Source organism: Phyllobates terribilis, unplaced genomic scaffold (assembly GCF_046119375.1).
Source record: "Phyllobates terribilis strain yellow unplaced genomic scaffold, ASM4611937v1 Scaffold_11__3_contigs__length_659146591, whole genome shotgun sequence".
NCBI lineage: Eukaryota > Metazoa > Chordata > Amphibia > Anura > Dendrobatidae > Phyllobates > Phyllobates terribilis.
The window spans coordinates 86687505-86705025 of record NW_027362771.1 but is presented as its reverse complement, the minus strand read 5'-3'; positions in this window follow the sequence as shown (position 1 = coordinate 86705025).

Sequence of the window (17521 nt, the reverse complement as noted above, 5' to 3'; positions counted from 1 at the left end):
ACAAAAATACTCCTCCACACCTTTGGCTATGTTCACAAGTAGCATTTTTTATGCGTTTTTGCACTTTTGTATTGCTTTCAACCGTGACAAATGCATTCACCGGGAAATGTCATTTTAACATTTTACAATCTTATCTGGCCATGTGCTGTGTGACACATGCATACAGTGCTGAAAAGACTTGGGAACAGCATGGGGAAGACCCCTGGAAGCATCTCTGACACCCAGGTCACTGACTAAAAGTGTGCCCATCAGAAGTGATCCTTTACGCATCAGAAGATAGACTTGCAACTATCCCCATGCAAGTCCTTGTCCCAGGGCAGTGTTCAATTGTAACTCCCCCATTCCTTGCAATGCAAGCACAAGTATGCAGCCTGCCACCCACCCACCCCCAGGCTGCAATACAATACTGCTAGCTTGCACTTGAAATGGGGCCTTTTAGTTTGGAGGAGGCCGAAGCTGGCCACTACCTCATGGCTGCTTTGGCAGCGAGGTATATATACTCAGTCCCCAGCCGCCCAGCGGCTGGGTGTCCACGCTCAGTCCCCAGCCCCCAGGGGGCGACCGGGTGTCTTTACTCGGTCCCCAGCCGTCCCGCGGCCGGGTGTCTGCACACAGTCCCCAGCCGCCTGGGGGCGGCTGGGTGTCCATAAACGGTCCCCAGCCACCCCTATTTCTCCTTGGAAGTTCACCCAACACTTTTCTTAGCCCAGCCTTCTTTAGGGCAGCATTTGATGAGCCCACCAGAGAACCAGACTCCTCCGGTGGGCCCTGGCTTCTCCATCAGGGGAGTTGAGAGTGCTAAGGTGAGGAGCATGATGATGATGATAGATGTTAGCGTCTGCTTTGTTTTCTTGGAATGCAAGCGCATGTATGTAGTAGTGGCTAGGCTTGAGGTGGTCAGCGTTTTGGCGCATATCCTACCTCCTCCGAGGATTACTGGATGTTTTCCTGCTACTATCCCAGTTCTATGACTCCCGTTAAAACAAAGCTTCAGGTGATGAATGATGGATGAGGTGGTGGCAAAGGAGAAAGAGCAGGAGGAACAGGAACCATTCACATCAGGCCAGTCAACCACACATGTCTTGTAGGATATGTTTCTGTATCAAAAGGAGCGGTTCGGCTACACAGTTATAGGGCATGCAGTGAGTGCAATGCCTACCACAAATTTCAAGGCACTCCAATGCCCCTTCGAAGTGACATGGAGGTCAGAGGGCCTTAACTAAACCATTTTTTCCATTTATAGCAACTGGGCTTCCTGTGCACTGTTGGCCTAAGCAGTGAATGGAAGACTTTCCAAAACTTATGAGGAAATGCAATGCCCCTTGAAACAGACATGGTTTACAGCATACTAAAAACCTTCTACCCATTATTGGGAAGTGGGACTCCCTTAGTGTTCGCCTATGCATTGAAAAGCAAAAGCTGATTAAAGTTAGGAGGAAATGCAATGCCCGTTAGAAGAATGGTGGAGGTCGCAGGGGAATAGAAAGACAATATCAATGACCCTTGGAAAAGTGGTGGAGGTCGCAATACCTTAACAAGACGGTTTTAATGCCCCCTAGAAGAATCGTGGAGGTCGAAGTGGAATAAAAAGACAATATCAATGCCCCTTGAAAAAGTGGTGGAGGTCGCAGTAGCTTAACAAGACATTTTTAATGCCCCTTGAAAGAATGGTGGAGGTCGCAGTAGCTTAACAAGACGGTTTAAATGCCCCTTGGAAAAGTGGTGGAGGTCGCAGTAGCTTAACTAGACGGATTTAATGCCCCTTGGAAGAGACGTGGAGGTTGCAGTGGAATAAAAAGACGGTTTCAATGCCCTTTGGAAGAGACGTGGAGGTCGCAATGGAATAAAAAGACAATATTAATGCCCCTGGGAAAAGTGGTGGAGGTCGCAGTAGCTTAACTAGACGGTTTTAATGCCCCTTTGAAAAGTGGTGGAGGTCGCAGTAGCTTAGCAAGATTGTTTTAATGCCCCTTGGAAGAATGGTAGAGGCCTCAGTAGCTTAGCAAGATGGTTTTAATGCCCCATGGAAAAGTGGTGAAGGTCGCAGTAGCTTAACAAGATGGTTTTAATGCCCCTTGCAAGAATGGTGGAGGTCGCAGTTCCTTATGCTTAACAAGACGGTTTTAATGCCCCTGGGAAAAGTGGTGGAGGTCGCAGTAGCTTAACAAGATGGTTTTAATGCCCCTTGGAAAAGTGGTGGAGGTCGCAGTAGCGTAAGAAGATGGTTTTAATGCCCCTTGGAAGAATGGTGGAGGTCGCAGTAGCTTAACAAAACAGTTTTAATGCCCCTTGGAAAAGTGGTAGAGGTCGCAGTAGCTTAACAAGACGGTTTTAATGCCTCTTGGGAAAGTGGTGGAGGTCGCAGTAGCTTAACAAGACGGTTTAAATGCCCCTTGGAAGAATGGTGGAGGTCACAGTCGCTTAACTAGATGGTTTTAATGCCTCTGGGAAATGTGGTGGAGGTCGCAGTAGCTTAACAAGACAGTTTTAATGCCCCTTGGAAGAAAGGTGGAGGACGCAGTAGCTTAACAAGACGGTTTTAATGCCCCTGGGAAAGGTGGTGGAGGTCGCAGTAGCTTAACAAGATGGTTTTAATGCCTCTTGGAAGAATGATGGAGGTCGCAGTAGCTTAACAAGACGGTTTTAATGCCCCTGGGAAAAGTGGTGGAGGTCGCAGTAGCTGAACAAGACGGTTTTAATGCCCCTTGGAAAAGTAGTGGGGGTCGCAGTAGCTAAACTAGATGGTTTTAATGCCCCTTGGAAGAGACGTGGAGGTCGCAGTGGAATAAAAAGACGTTTTTAATGCCCCTTGGAGGTGACGTGGAGGTTGCAGTGGAATAAAAAGACAATATCAATGCCCCAGGGAAAAGTGGTGGAGGTCGCAGTAGCTTAACAAGACGGTTTTAATGCCCCTTGGAAGAATGGTGGAGGTCGCAGTAGCTTAACAAGACGGTTTTAATGCCTCTGGGAAAAGTGGTGGAGGTCGCAGTAGCTTAACAAGATGATTTGAATGTCCCTTGGAAGAATAGTGGAGGTCGCAGTAGCTTAATAAGACGGATTTAATGCCCCTGGGAAAAGTGGTGGAGGTCCCAGTAGCTTAACAAAACGGTTTTATTGCCTCTTGGAAGAAAGGTGGAGGTCACAGTAGCTTAACAAGATGGTTTTAATGCCGCTGGGAAATGTGGTGGAGGTCGCAATAGCTTAACAAGACGGTTTTAATGCCCCTTGAAAAAGTGGTGGAGGTCGCAGTAGCTTAACTAGATGGTTTTAATGCCCCTTGGAAGAGACGTTGAGCTCGCAATGGAATAGAAAGACAATATCAATGCCCCTGGGAAAAGTGGTGGAGGTCGCAGTAGCTTAACAAGACAGTTTTAATGGCCCTTAGAAAAGTGGTGGAGGTCGCAGTAGCTTAACAAGATTGTTTTAATGCCCCTTGGAAGAATGGTAGAGGTCTCAGTAGCTTAACAACATGGTTTTAATGCCCCTTGGAAAAGTGGTGGAGGTCGCAGTAGCTTAACTAGACGGTTTAATGCCCCTTGGAAGAATGCTGGAGGTAGCAGTAGCATAACAAGACGGTTATAATGCACCTGGAAAAAGTGGTGGAGGTCGCAGTTGCTTAACAAGACGGTTTTAATGCCCCTGGGAAAAGTGGTGGAGGTCGCAGTAGAATAATAAGACGGTTTTAATGCCCCTTGGAAGAATGGTGGAGGTCGCAGTTGCTTAACAAGATGGTTTTAATGCACCTGGGAAAAGTGGTGGAGGTCGCAATAACTTAACAAGACGGTTTTAATGCCCCTTGGAAAAGTGGTGGAGGTCGCAGTAGCTTAACAAGACAGTTTTAATGCCCCTTGGAAGAGTGGTGGAGGACGCAGTTGCTTATGCTTAACAAGACAGTTTTAATGCCCCTGGGGAAAGTGGTGGAGGTCGCAGTAGCTTACCAAGATGGTTTTAATGCCCTTTGGAAAAGTGGTGGAGGTCGCAGTAGCTTAAGAAGATAGTTTTAATGCCCCTTGGAAGAATGGTGGAGGTCGCAGTAGCTTAACAAAACGGTTTTAATGCCCCTTGGAAAAGTGGTGGAGGTCGCAGTAGCTTAACAAGATGGTTTTAATGCCTCTTGGGAAAGTGGTGGAGGTCGCAGTAGCTTAACAAGACGGTTTTAATGCCCCTTGGAAGAATGGTGGAGGTCACATTCGCTTAACTAGATGGTTTTAATGCCTCTGGGAAAAGTGTTGGAGGTTGCAGTAGCTTAACAAAACAGTTTTAATGCCGCTTGGAAGAATGTTGGAGGACGCAGTAGCTTAACAAGACGGTTTTAATGCCCCTGGGAAAGGTGGTGGAGGTCGCAGTAGCTTAACAAGACGGTTTTAATGCCTCTTGGAAGAAAGGTGGAGGTTGCAGTAGCTTAACAAGACTGTTTTAATGCCCCTGGGAAAAGTGGTGGAGGTCACAGTAGCTGAACAAGACGGTTTTAATGCCCCTTGGAAAAGTGGTGGAGGTCGCAGTAGCTAAATTAGATGGTTTTAATGCCCCTTGGAAGAGACGTGGAGGTCGCAGTGGAATAAAAAGACGTTTTTAATGCCCCTTGGAGGAGACGTGGAGGTCGCAGTGGAATAAAAAGACAATATCAATGCCCCTGGAAAAAGTGGTGGAGGTCGCAGTAGCTTAACAAGATGGTTTTAATGCCCCTTGGAAGAATGGTAGATTTCGCAGTAGCTTAACAAGACCGTTTTAATGCCTCTGGGAAAAGTGATGGAGGTCGCAGTAGCTTAACAAGATGGTTTTAATGCCCCTTCAAAGAATGGTCAAGGTCACTGTAGCTTAATAAGAAGGTTTTAATGCCCCTGGGAAAAGTGGTGGAGGTCACAGTAGCTTAACAAGACGGTTTTAATGCCTCTTGGAAGAATGGTGGAGGTCGCAGTAGCTTAACAAGATGGTTTTAATGCCCCTGGGAAAAGTGGTGGAGGTCGCAGTTGCTTAACAAGACGGTTTTAATGCCCCTTGAAAAAGTGGTGGAGGTCGCAGTAGCTTAACTAGATGGTTTTAATGCCCCTTGGAAGAGACGTGGAGGTCGCAGTGGAATAAAAAGACGGTTTTAATGCCCCTTGGAAGAGACGTGGAGGTCGCAGTGGAATAAAAAGACAATGTCAATGCGCCTGGGAAAAGTGGTGGAGGTCTCAGTAGCTTAACAAGACTATTTTAATGCCCCTTACAAGAGCCATGCAGTACAGCATATTAAAAACATTATTCCCATTATTGGGGAGTGGGTCTCCCATAGTCTCTGCCTATGACTTCCAAGCAAAAGCTGCCAAAAATTAGGACGGAGGAACTTACAATGCTGGCAACACGGACCACGGTCACCCTGTTGGTATAGCGGTGGTGGAGGCTGAGGATTAGAAGAAAAGCAAAATACAGCCGAAATGAGGAAGGGTATACCCATGTGTGGGTGTGAAGCGGTGCATGGGAATACACCTCCCGAAATAACACAGTGGATTTGACTTTATGTTACTCTGCTGTCATTTGGTGGTGATGAGAAGTCTGGCCCAATCCAGTCCTTGTTCATTTTGATAATGATCAGCTTGTCAGCATTGTCAGTTGACAGGCGATTGCGCTTATCAGTTATAATTCCCCCAGCGGCACTAAAAACACGCTCCGATAACATTCTAGCGGCAGGGAAGGTCAGGACCTCCAAGGCGTACAGAGCGAGTTCATTCCAAGTGTCCAGCTTGGTTACCCAATAATTAAAAGGCACAAAGGAATCACAGAGGATGCTGGTACAGTCGGCAAGGCACTCCTTTACCATCTTTGAAACTTTCCACTCCTTGTGAGAGTACCCCGTGCCTCAGGGCCTGTAAGCTGGGCGGTCTCAGAAAACTGTCCCAGAATGTTGACAGTGTTCCCCTGACTCTGCTAGATTGGAGTTGCGTCTCTCTCGCCTGTACGCCTTGGTTGGTCAATGAACTGTGACCTCTGCCGCTAGCGTGTTCAGATGGAAAAATTTTTAACAGTTCTGCAGCAAGGGCCTTCTGGTACTGCCACATTTTTGTAGACCTCTCCACCTCAGGAATAAGAGAGTGAAAGTTCTCCTTGTAGCGGGGGTCTAAAAGTATCACCAACCAGTAATGACTGTCACCCAACATTTTGACAACGCGAGGTTCACGGTTAATGCAGCGTAACATAAAGTCAGCCTTGCGTGCCAGACTGGTAATGGGCAAGACTTCTGTGTCCTCACCAAGATGACCATGCTCTCCTCCTCCTCCTCCTCCTGCTCCTTCTCCTCCTCCCTCTGTCCTCAGGCCACCCACGCTGAACCGACTGTATGACAGATGTACAGGTACTACCGTCTACAGTGCATGAAACCAGCTCCTGTTCTTCCTCCTCCTCCTCCTCTCCCTCATTGTCCCCCAATGCACGTTGGGATGAGATGAGGCTGGGCTGTGTGTAATCGCCCATTATGCGTTCTTGATCCATCTCATCATAGTCTGGCTGCAATGCCTCCTCTTTAATTCTCTGCAGAGAGCGTTGCAAAAGACAGACAAGCGGGATGCTGATGCTAATGATGGTGTCATCGCTACTCACCATATTGGTGGCCTCCTCAAAGTTTGTCAGGATGGTACATATGTCAGACATCCAGGTCCACTCCTGAGGTCTTATGTGTGGAGTCTGACCTGAATATTGACGGCCTTGTTGCAGCTGCTACTCCACAACTGCTCTCTTCTGCTCACAAATCCTTTGCAACATGTGGAGGGTAGAGTTCCAATGTGTGGGGACATCACACACCAGTCGGTGTGCCGGAGGCTGCAAACGCTGCTGCAACACAGCAAGGGCGGCGGAAGATGTAGCCGACTTCTGAAAATGAGCTGACAGGCAGCATACTTTGACGAGCAGATCTGGCAACTCGGGGTACGATTTAAGAACCTGCTGAACCACGAGGTTAAGCACATGAGCCAGGCATGGTACGTGTGTGATTTCGCCTCAGAGCCGCCACCAGGTTACGGCCATTGTCACACACGACCATGCCTGGATGTAGGTTCAGCGGTCTCAGCCACAGATCTGCCTGCTCTTTCACAGCTGTCCACAACTCACAAGCAGTGTGAGGTTTATCACCTAAGCTTATGAGTTTGAGCTCAGCCTGTTGCCGCTTGGCTGAGGCAGAACTGCAGTGCTTCCAGCTTGTAACTGATGTGGTGATATCTGAGATGGAGGCTGAACACGAGGAGGAGGAGGAGGATGATGCGCAGGAGCTGTACACTGTGGGGGCAACTCTGACTGACATAGGTCCCACAATCCTCGGTGTGGGGAGGATGTGTTCCGTCAGAAGGTCCGACTGGGTCCCGGCTTCCACTATGTTTACCCAGTGTGCCGTCAGGGAGATGTACCTGGCCACAAGCACTTGTCCACGTGTCCGTTGTCAGGTGGACTCTCCCAGTAATTGCGTTGTTGAGAGCATGGCAGATGTTTTGGGACATGTGCTTGTGCAGTGCGGGGATGGCACACCGGGCAAAATAGTGTCAGATGGGGAACAAGTACCGAGGGATCGCCACCGCCATAAGGTTGCGGAAGGATTCCGTCTCCACCAGTCTAAAAGGCAGCATTTCCAACGCAAGCAGTAGTGAAATGTGCAAATTTAGGACTGTGGCCTGTGGGGCGTTGGCTGCGAATTTGCGCTTTCGTTCAAAGCTCTGGGATATGGACAATTGAACGCTGCGGTGGGACGTGGACGTGGACGTTAATGCTGTTTCTTGAGAAACTACCATAACAAGTGAAGACTGAGAGGAGGGGGCATCTTTGCATGCAGTTTGGACAGGGTATTGCCTTGCACGCACAACAGGGGGTTCTATTACACACACAACAGCGGAAGAAGCAGTGGTGACACCCGCTCACACTGGTCGTGGACCCTGGGGTTCGCCCCACAAAGTCAGGTGCTTTGCTGACATGTGCCTGATCATGCTGGTGGTGGTCAGGCTGGTAGTTTTGTCACCCCTGCTGATGCTGGCATGGCAGGTGGTACAAATGGCCTTTTTGGGGTTATCAACAGAGTCTTTAAAAAAATTCCGGACTCTGGAAGACCTACCGGTTGTACTGGCAACGTCCCTCGTGTTGGTGTTACGGGGAACTGTTGCCCGCCTTTTGTGTGCGGCCACCACACTGCTTCTTCCTGCCTGTTGGGGTACTCTGCCTCCCTCCCCCTGTGTGCTGCTGGCCTCGCTCTGCATGTCCTCCTGCCACGTTGGGTCAGTTACTAGATCATCCACCACCTCCTCCTCTTCCACTTGCGCACCACAATCCTCCTCCTCACTTTGTGGCAATTGTGTCTCGTCATCGTCCACCTCTTGTGACAAATTGCCAGCGTTGACTTCCTGTGGCCGTGGTGTTCAAATATTTGGGCATCGCTACATGGGATCTCCTCTTCCACCACTTCAAGTGAAGCAGGCGAGGGGCACAAATATGGATTTGGACCAGTGAACAGCTCTTCAGAGTGTCCAACTGTGGGATCAGTTGCTGTCTGACGACACTCGGCATGGTGGGAGGAAGGAGCATCAGGGTGAGGAGGAGTATGCGGTAGAGACTCACGCCTACTAAAACTTGACCGTGTGGGAGACAGACCGGAGGTGGTGGTGCCCAGGTAACTGGAAGTATTATCTGCTATCCAATTAATAACCTGTTCACACTGATCAGTTCGCAATACTGGTGTTGTAGTGTGCTTCCCTAGTAATTCGGTCAAGAAGTGGGAGTGAGAAGATGTGGCTGTTGGTTGTGGCACATTTTCACCTTGGCCACGGCCCCATCCTCTACACGCACCATAACTAGAACGTCCAGTTCCAAGTCCCTTGCCATGCGCCTTGCCCATTTTAAATGAAGCAAAATAGCTTACACTCGCACTATCAGTGGAGAAAGGGTAATAAAAAGGAGATTAGAACCGTGGAAGAGGAAAACCACAGTTTTATTTCTCTGGCCTACACCAGACTCTTTTAAACAGATATATTGGTGTCTGACCAGTCAGGGAAACACTATTACAGTTTTTTTTAAGGCAAAAAATGCCAAAAGCAGGATAATACAGAGATTTGACCCATGGAACTGCAAAACCACAGTTATAGTTTTGTGGCGTACATCAGAATCTGTTAAACAGATATATTGGTGTCTAACCAGTCAGGGAGACAGTATTACAGTTTTTTTTACGGCAAAAAATGCCAAAAGCAGGATAATACAGAGATTTGACCCGTGGAACTGCAAAACAACAGATATAGGTATGTGGCGTACACCGGTATCTTTTAAACAGATATAGTGGTGTCTGGCCAGTCAGGGAGACACTATTACAGTTTTTTTTTACGGCAAAAAATGCCAAAAGCAGGATATTACAGAGATTTGACCCATGGAACTGCAAAACCACAGTTATAGTGATGGGGCATACACCAGACTCTTTTAAACAGATATATTCATGTCTGACCAGTCAGGGAGACACTATTACAGTTTTTTTATACGGCAAAAAATGCCAAAAGCAGGATAATGCAGAGATTTGAGCCATGGAACTGCAAAACCACAGTTCTATTTCTCTGGCCTACACAAGACTCTTTTAAACAGATATATTGGTGTCTGACCAGTCAGGGAGACACTATTATAGTTTTTTTTACGGCAAAAAATGCCAAAAGCAGGATAATACAGAGATTTGACTCGTGGAACTGCAAAACCACAGTTCTATTTCTCTGGCCTACACCAGACTCTTTTAAACAGATATATTGATGTCTGACCAGTCAGGAAGACACTATTACAGTTTTTTTTTACGGCAAAAAATGCCAAAAGCAGGATAATACAGAGATTTGACCCGTGGAACTGCAAAACTACAGTTCTATTTCTCTGGCCTACACCAGACTCTTTTAAACAGATATATTGGTGTCTGACCCGTCAGGGAGACACTATTACAGTTTTTTATTACAGCAAAAATTGACAAAAGCAGGATAATACAGAGATTTGACCCATGGAACTGCAAAACCACAGTTATAGGTATGTGGCGTACACCAGAATCTTTTAAACAGATATATTGGTGCCTGGCCAGTCAGGGAGACACTATTTCAGTTTTAATTTCCGGCAAAAAATTCCAAAAGCAGGATAATACAGAGATTTGACCCGTGGAACTGCAAAACCACAGTTCTATTTCTCTGGCCTACACCACATTCTTTTAAACAGATATATTGGTGTCTGACCAGTCAGGGAGACACCATTACAGTTTTTTTTTTACGGCAAAAAATGCCAAAAGCAGGATAATACAGAGATTTTAGCAATGGAACTGCAAAACCACAGTTCTATTTCTCTGGCCTACACCAGACTCTTTTAAACAGATATATTGGTGTCTAACCAGTCAGGGAGATACTATTCCAGTTTTTTTTACGGCAAAAAATTCCAAAAGCAGGATAATACAGAGATTTGACCGGTGGAACTGCAAAACTACAGCTATAGTTATGTGACGTACACCAGAATCTTTTAAACAGATATATTGGTGTCTGACCAGTCAGGGAGACACTAGTACAGTTTTTTTTATGTCAAAAAATACCAAAAGCAGGTTAATACAGAGATTTGACCCATGGAACTGCAAAACCACAGTTCTATTTCTCTGGCCTACACCAGACTCTTTTAAACAGATTTATTGGTATCTGACCAGTCAGGGAGACACTATTACAGTTTTTTTTAAGGCAAAAAATGCCAAAAGCAGGATAATACAGAGATTTGACCCGTGGAACTGCAAAACCACAGTTCTATTTATCTGGCCTACACCAGACTCTTTTAGACAGATCTATTTCTGTCTGACCAGTCAGAGAGACACTATTACAGTTTTTTTTTACGGCAAAAAATGCCAAAATCAGTATAATACAGAGATTTGACCCGTGGAACTGCTAAACCACAGTTATAGTTATGTGGCGTACACCAGAGTCTTTTAAACAGATATCTTGGTGTCTGACAAGTCAGGAAGACACTATTACAGGTTTTTTTTCCGGCAAAAAATGCCAAAAGCAGGATAATACAGAGATTTGACCCATGGAACTGCAAAACCACAGTTCTATTTCTCTGGCCTATACCAGACTCTTTTAAACAGATATATTGGTGTCTGACCAGTCAGGGAGACACTATTACAGTTTTTTTTACGGCAAAAAATGCCAAAAGCAGGATAATACAGAGATTTGACCCGTGGAACTGCAAAACCACAGTTCTATTTCTCTGGCCTACACCAGACTCTTTTAAACAGATATATTGGTGTCTGACCAGTCAGGGAGACACTATTACAGTTTTTTTTTATGCCAAAAAATGCCAAAAGCAGGATAATATGGAGATTTGACCTGTGGAACTGCAAAACCACAGTTATAGTTATGTGGCGTACACCAGATATATTGGTGTCTGAGCAGTCCAAAAGGTTACTAAGATGTGTATTTGTACAGTCTGACTGAGAAAAAAAAAAAGGATTTCGATGAAATAAAAAAGTATTTTTCCTGGCCCCTGAGACCGGGGGATAAGTCTAGCAATTTGCCCAACAGGAGCACACAGGACTGTAATGCAGCGTTTGCTGGTATAATCACTGCATCTCCTATACAGCCTGCCTGCCTGATATCTGTGATGGATATTAGTCCTGAGAAGGACTGTTTGTTTGATTATGCAGGCTTTAGAGACCCTACACTACCTATTTCGCACTTTATATCTCTCCCTAATTCAGCAGCACTCTCCCTACACTTTCTGATCCGAAGCGACTGTGTCCAAGATGGCGGCGCCCTGTTTTAAATACTTGAGGTGATGCTGTGTGGCCAGCCAATCACTGTAATTCTCACAAACAACATGGTTGCGGCATTACAGTGACTGGTTGGCAATCCCTGCATGTTCATTGGCTCTGTAAAGAGCGCCAAACGTGCAGGGCGGAGACCCGAGCTCCCGCCCGAGTAACCCGGAAATGCTTGGTGCTCGCCGAACATCCCAAGTATTGAGATGCTCGGGCGAGTAACGAGCAGTGTCGAGCATGCTCGATCAACACTAGTCACCACTTCTGTATTTATCACCCACGCAAGAAAGGTAAGGATCCAGCTTCAATCCATAAAATCCATAACGTTTTTTTGTTTCTTTTAAAACATAGCAAGCACTACTGCATACGCCTTAGAATAGGTGTGAGTTGGGGATAATGAGAATGAGCAAAACACCAGACGCGTTTTAAACTCCACATGAAAGGCAGTAAAGGGTCCTAGTTTATGATATATAGGGGGCATGTAACATTATAGGTCTACAGGAAATCTATCTATCTATCTATCTATCTATCTGTATCTATCATTTGTCTCTCTATTCTGATGGCTCTGGCTGTGAATTTACAGTACTTGGCTGAGTCAGGTTTCCTTTAGAGATGTGTGTCTAAAAACCGGGCAGCATATGCATGGTCCTTGTGCCCTCTGATTCTTTTTCTCGCACCCATTTACTTGCATTGACGAGTTTCGTCTGATATATACAGTCAATCGTAGCATGCTGCGATTTTTTACCTCTGTGCAATTAGAGCTGAGGAAAAACTTGCAGATGAGCACTGACTTATTGTATAACATTGGTCTGAGTGCAATGGGATTTTTTTTTCTTGCAATGCACTTTTCTGTATTATATGCCAGTGTGAGAGAGCCCTAAAAGTGGAAGAAGATTTGAAATTATTCTTCTTGGTATCATTCATTTACATGACAGGCATCTGGCTTTATAATAGGGGTGTGTAGACTTTTTATATCCACTGTAAATTTGTCCCATTTACAGGCTTCTTTAATAGCTATTACTTGTAAAGTGCTGCTGAATTTGTTGGCGCTATATAAATAAAATGATTATTTATTAATATAGCGCCATTTATTCCATGGCGCTTTACATATGAAAAGGAGCATACATAGCAAACAACAAGTACAGTAATGTTGAGCAAAAAAAAAAAAAGAGTGTGATGTGTTGGGGTAGAGAGTTCCAGAGTAGGGGGGATGCACGGGAGAAATCTTGTATGCGATTGTGGGAAGAGGAGATAAGAGGGGAGTAGAAAAGGAGATCTTGTGAGGATCGAAGGTTGCGTGCCGGTAAGTACTGGGAGACTAGGTCACAGATGTATGGAGGAGATAGGTTGTGAATGGCTTTGTATGCCAGGGTTATGTGCTCATTGGTGTGGGATATTTTCCATCTCTGCTCAGCAACCCTGGAAGCCCGTCTCAGTTCTTTAGTCAGTCTGGTGTATCAGAGTTGCCTGTTGATTGTGCAAGCTTTGGGATGTGTGAGAGGGGCGATCGAGTCGAGAACTACAGCTGTTGTAGTGTTATATAAAGCAGCAGCATTTGCATCTTGTAATGAACTTATGTCTGTAAGAGGGAAAAGGGATTCAGAGAGTGAGTGTAGGTCAAGGTGTTTGAGATTTCTGCGAGGGTGTGCAAGTTTGTGGAGTGGGGGTTGTGCACCTGGAGAGGAGAGGGGGAAGAATGTAAATAAGAAAGAGGGAGATGTGAGTTAGAAAGGTTAGACAGGGAACAGAGGCGGGTGAAGATGAGGTCCAGTGTGTGGCCATCTTTGTGAGGGGCTGTGGAAGACCATTGAGCAAGGCCGAAGAAGGAAATGAGTAATATAAGCTTAGAGACAGCTGAGTGGAAAGTGTCAATTATTATTATTATTAGAGAACTTTGAAATAAGTATTTATTGGATGAAGTTCTATAGTGTTCAAATTGGACAATGCAGAGGTAACATTCATATTTGGGTCATATTGGCGAAGAGGGTTCTGCATAAGATGCTACCATATACTGTTTGCATACGTCCATCCTCTCTGTTCATTATTTCTGGTCTCCTGATTCAGGACACACTTTGCGGCCCGCGATACCTCATTTCCGGGTCGCACTGTTCATTTAAAATTTTATAATGTCACAGCTCATCAGCTCATGCTTGTCTGTATTTCCTTTTGGTAAGGGTTTGGCACCTCACATGTTCTATACTTTAGAACCACAAGTCTCAGAAACATATTCAGTGGACAGACCTCTACAAAAAATTGCAGATGGGTTTCACTGGTCAGGGGTATTGAAGTGGTCCATCTCGGAGCCAGGGGTGGGAACATAAAGCAGAGATTAGCCCAACGGGAAGCAAGATGGATCACAATACTGGACACAATGGCCCCTAACAGACTCAATGAATCCCTAAGTTTTGCTTCATTTTTGTGAGTTATATGGTTACTACCTGCGCTTGTTCTTTTATTTTATTGGTTACCATTAATTTACTCTTATTGCTATGCATTATTCCCCATTTTTATTTCCCTTTTGTGTTATTTTTAACTTACAGCCAGTTATCAGACTGGTGCAGCACTATCGTGGTTTTATTCAATTTTTGTGTTGTCTGCAAAACTAACTTCTTTTATTGTTTGTTTTTCATATTTTTCATATATTTAGATCTGAACTATCCCAGGATAGACCAGAGTGAAAAGATTTTTCTAGGCTACCATCCTTTTCTGTTTGGATAAATCAACCTACTGTGATGGGATATTCTGGTTTCCAAGATGATGACACCCTTGTGATGTTGGGATATGGAGACCTTATTAAATTATATTAATAACCCAAGTATATTATATTTAGTAACTGGTTTAAAATTTCATAATCTGGTGTCTCTTCTATATAGTATTTATTCAATTATAGTTTCGTGTTGGATATACATTTGCTCTGGTCTATTTACCTTCCTGTGATCCTGTTGTGCGCGTGCGCCCATCGCATTGGCGCTCCTGTCCCGTGATCTGGCATCTCTCTTGATTGCCGGGCTGCGGTGCAGGACCTGACATGTGACGCCGCCCACACGGACGAGATCGGACTATGTGACTTCTCACATGACCGATCACACGGGTATTTCTCAGGTCCTTGCAGCACATTCCCTCACCTTCCCTTGAGAAAGCTGGACGTGTTCCCTGCGAAACGTGCGTTGGGAGAGAGAGGCACTAGTCCTTCCTACCACCTGGTGGGGCACATTTTTATACTTTGAGGTAATGATTTTGTTGATATACATGGATGTTCATGGGGTACTTAGGGGGATTGATTATAATAAGGCACAGCTATATCATTGAGCTGTGGGCTCTAGGAGACGAGCATTACTGCCTATATGATTGCACTATATCATGCAGGAGATAGTGCACTAAGCCTCACAATATTGTTTATATATTTATCTCTTGTGATATACTACTGTTCCTCTCCATCTATCCCTATCGAGTCCCATGCATTCTGATAAACGCAGGATTGATTGATCAATTCTCTTCCTCTATGTGTCCCTGCTGCTTTTCGGTATTGCCATTCTTTTGTACACACATCCTTTGCACTTGCAGACTTTTAAATGTGTTTTTTTTGTATCAATAAAGTCGTTATATTTTTGTACCAACCGTTAAGACTTCATTTCCCTTTTTTCTATTCTATGTTCTATACTTTACCTTGTTCATTGCTCTGAGTCTTATTGTTTTATATATAGCCTTATAGCCTTCATATATAATCTGCGTCTGATTTTCTTGTCAGTATATATAGAGACTTTTATGTTCTACCTCATTTCACGTTTTATTAACTTCTCCTTCTTCTTCCTCTTCCTTTTCTTTCTTCCTTCCCTCAGTTTCGTTTCTCTCCGGTCTTCTTTGCGTGCACCCTCTTTTTATGCGTCTTCATATATTTATGATGAATTATGCACAGAGATCATTATCATTCATATCATGAATTTCCCAGCATTGGATGATATTATTTATAGTCATATTTATCATTTAGACTCATGTGGTCTTTATATTTGATGCAATCATGTTTTATCTTTGTATTTATGTTATTTAGTTTTTTTCTTGCATATTGTTATATATTTTATATTTCAGTTTATTCTTATCAGTTTGTACATAGTGTCCCTAAAGTCTGGACACATAGGACACAAAGGCAAAAATACATATTTTCAACAAAAAATTACATTTCTTAACATTTTATTCAATTGGAATATTAAATAACCTCTGCAATATGATTTTAATCATTTGTGATGCAAGGTTGATGAGCTTTGCAAAACTCTATTATAGTTAATTAAATTAATTAAAATTATAGGTAATGAGAATTCCTATGTGTCCAGACTTTAGGGACACCCTGTGTATATATACCATATATATATAAATATATATATATATATATATATATATATATATATATATATATATATTGCAGGCTGTTAACAAGGTCATGTGAATGAAATGGTGGCCCAATTTTCGGCACAGACCTGCTTACTGATGTTAATGAAATACATGCTTTCTTTTGCGCCATGGTTTTCTCTATTGCCTGGTTATACCTACCATTGAGCACCCAGTCTATTTTACCATAGTGTGCCTTCCAGTTTCTTCAACCATATAATGTCCTGAGCTGTCCTCACAAAGTCAAAACATTATAGGGCCTCAGGTAAGTTACTTGTATTAATCTCCAGGTTACATTAAGTTTTTACCCACATATTATTGAAAAGAAAATTGCAATTGGACAAAAAGGAAATGTTCGGTAATAAGATATCAAGAGATTTACTATTTAATGAAATTATAGTAGTAAAAATATGCAGTTATCTTCTACTTATTGACAATTTTCAACAAAACTAGGGAAACAATATTGGAAAAATGGCAATGAGACCCTGCCAGTGAATCACTTTTGTTAAGAATTTACAAACAATTATTATATTCTGCAGTTGAATTTTCTAAAATAAAAAAAGAGTCATATCAAACCTACCATATTGAATGTAAATGATATTGTTGAGAACATCATACATATAGAAATAGCAATAAAATTGAGGTAAAATTGCATGGAATATAGGACATGTACATTGTATCAGATTGTGACAAACGGAATATTTCATTAAACTTCTACAGTTTCAAATTTAACATCATTTATTGGAGTTTAGTGCTCTATTTGCTCATCTAGGATTGGCAACTTGGATATTGCCATAGATCCGGTATGTATCAAATTGCAGATGCCATGGTAATTTGCTAGCATATTTCTCAACTTATTGCCACTCTAACATGTCTTCATACAGCAATATGGAGAGCGACAGCGCAGGAGTGATTTAATTTAAGTGGAGATGTAATCCTGTTTACAAAAACTGATGTACATCCCCAGAGGGAATCATTTTGCATTTGTGTAATAGATTCATTGATCTCTGGAGCTGAAATAAATCAGAATGAATACAAAGATTAAACAATATTTTACGGAGTGTGCCCATAGCCCGGAGATATATAACGAAATAGAGGAAAACACATAAATGCAACACAATTAAAGGCATATTAAATGCACACTGTTCTGTAAACCTTTCTCAATAAATAATTTTCTATTTGTTTATCTCGTTACATCTTTTAACATCAAATGACTATTAGTTTTTCTTAGTGTTTTCAATTACAAAGGGTTTCTCACAATTATCGTTTGCTTAGAGGTTCAATCTATAAGCCATGGCAAGAACTATCTGCAACCATGTATTATATTGCTACCAATTTCTTGAAATGTACTGCAACATTTCCACTAATGATAACAGCTAA